Source organism: Schistocerca gregaria, unplaced genomic scaffold, assembly GCF_023897955.1.
Source record: "Schistocerca gregaria isolate iqSchGreg1 unplaced genomic scaffold, iqSchGreg1.2 ptg000807l, whole genome shotgun sequence".
Lineage (NCBI taxonomy): Eukaryota > Metazoa > Arthropoda > Insecta > Orthoptera > Acrididae > Schistocerca > Schistocerca gregaria.
The window spans coordinates 15,001-17,500 of record NW_026062175.1 but is presented as its reverse complement, the minus strand read 5'-3'; positions in this window follow the sequence as shown (position 1 = coordinate 17,500).

The window sequence follows — 2,500 nt, the reverse complement described above, 5'->3', positions numbered from 1 at the left end:
GAGGGGGGGGGGGGGGGGGCCAACATGCAATACTTTCGTCCGTACCTACCTACCACATGTCTGTACGGCGTACAACAGTGCAATCTCGCTGTAATGGGGAGACGAGACAAGTAGCATCGTGCACAACATATGGCCCTTATGATTCGCCATTGTAGGGCGCAGCCGGTGTACGGTCAAGCATGTGCCACATTATGTCACTCAGTACGTAACGACGGATGATCAGTGTGGGTTACGCGTACATCAGCGGACAGTCCACACAGGCCGTACCACAACGTACACTGACTGCATCGACAACCGAATGCAACTGAACAGCTGCAAGGCTCATTTCACAAACAAACGCCTGACCGACCAGCTTGGAAGGGCAGGAGGGGAGGGCGATATTCGTTCTGTAGCGGTACACCCTTCCAGTGGTTAGCGGGACTGTGTAGAAAGTACGCAACACTCGAAAGACCTTTATGTGAGGGTACGCACCATGGCATCAAGAAATACACATGACACCAGAGGATCCAAGCAGTGAACTATGTTCAGAGGGTTGCTGTTAGGCAAAGCTACATTCCTGTGACGTTACATGTGACAGTTAAGGTGCAGTGTAAGTTAGGTTAAGGTGCAGTGTAAGTTAGGTTAAGGTCAGCGTAAGTTAGGTTAAGGTGCAGTGTAAGTTAGGTTAAGGTGCAGCGTAAGTTAGGTTAAGGTGCAGCGTAAGTTAGGTTAAGGTGCAGCGTAAGTTAGGTTAAGGTGCAGCGTAACTTGGGTTAAGGTGCAGCGTAACTTGGGTTAAGGTGCAGCGTAACTTGGGTTAAGGTGCAGCGTAACTTGGGTTAAGGTGCAGCGTAACTTGGGTTAAGGTGCAGCGTAACTTGGGTTAAGGTGCAGCGTAACTTGGGTTAAGGTGCAGCGTAACTTGGGTTAAGGTGCAGCGTAACTTGGGTTAAGGTGCAGCGTAACTTGGGTTAAGGTGCAGCGTAACTTGGGTTAAGGTGCAGCGTAACTTGGGTTAAGGTGCAGCGTAACTTGGGTTAAGGTGCAGCGTAACTTGGGTTAAGGTGCAGCGTAACTTGGGTTAAGGTGCAGCGTAACTTGGGTTAAGGTGCAGCGTAACTTGGGTTAAGGTGCAGCGTAACTTGGGTTAAGGTGCAGCGTAACTTGGGTTAAGGTGCAGCGTAACTTGGGTTAAGGTGCAGCGTAACTTGGGTTAAGGTGCAGCGTAACTTGGGTTAAGGTGCAGCGTAACTTGGGTTAAGGTGCAGCGTAACTTGGGTTAAGGTGCAGCGTAACTTGGGTTAAGGTGCAGCGTAACTTGGGTTAAGGTGCAGCGTAACTTGGGTTAAGGTGCAGCGTAACTTGGGTTAAGGTGCAGCGTAACTTGGGTTAAGGTGCAGCGTAACTTGGGTTAAGGTGCAGCGTAACTTGGGTTAAGGTGCAGCGTAACTTAGGTTAAGGTGCCAACGTGGGTTAGGTTAAGGGGCCAACGTGGGTTAGGTTAAGGGCCAACGTGGGTTAGGTTAAGGGCCAACGTGGGTTAGGTTAAGGGCCAACGTGGGTTAGGTTAAGGGCCAACGTGGGTTAGGTTAAGGGCCAACGTGGGTTAGGTTAAGGGCCAACGTGGGTTAGGTTAAGGGCCAACGTGGGTTAGGTTAAGGGCCAACGTGGGTTAGGTTAAGGGCCAACGTGGGTTAGGTTAAGGGCCAACGTGGGTTAGGTTAAGGGCCAACGTGGGTTAGGTTAAGGGCCAACGTGGGTTAGGTTAAGGGCCAACGTGGGTTAGGTTGCCAGAGATGTGTCAAATCAGGATGTACGTTTGGCTGGTGTCAGGTGGTGGGTTGGTTCGATGCCTTTATAAGGAGTGTGGCCAAAGGGTATTTTATTACTTGTACCTTTTGTGTTGTGGCGTGGCGTTGCGTCCTGTGTTGATACTGGGTGGACCACTGTGGGTGTTGCTGGCTGATTTGAGCTGCGTTGTTTGCGGGTGGTGTGAGACATTCTGTCTTATTAGTGGACGTGACGTTCCTCTTGTCGTTCTTTGGATAGTGTCCTGTGGCAGCGAGGATAAAATGGATGTTGTTGAACGATAGTGCTTTGGTGCTTTCGCTTTGTTACACACAGAGTGGACTGTGAGATAGGGTGACTGGGTCGAGTGCGGTTCACACTGTCCTCCCCAGTTTACAGTATGTATCATCTATGTATGTGGTCCTGCATCATTTACTAAGCAGGGACGTCAGACGACTGAAATATTAGTTATGTACTGATGTAAAGCAGAATGCTTACCTTCCACCAGTGGGCGAGTATCGACTCTGCCCCAGCGTTGCCACCGCAGGAAGCGGTGTCGGAAACACTACCCGCACACCGTCACCACTGTGCGGGGGGACGGACCCTCTATATCCTCAGCGGCGCACTCTTTGCCACCGGGCGTCACGTCTCGCGGCCCGCCGTCCAGAGCATGTATTGGGACATTCGCATGTATCATCTATCTATGTGGCCCTGCATCAATTACTAAGCAGTG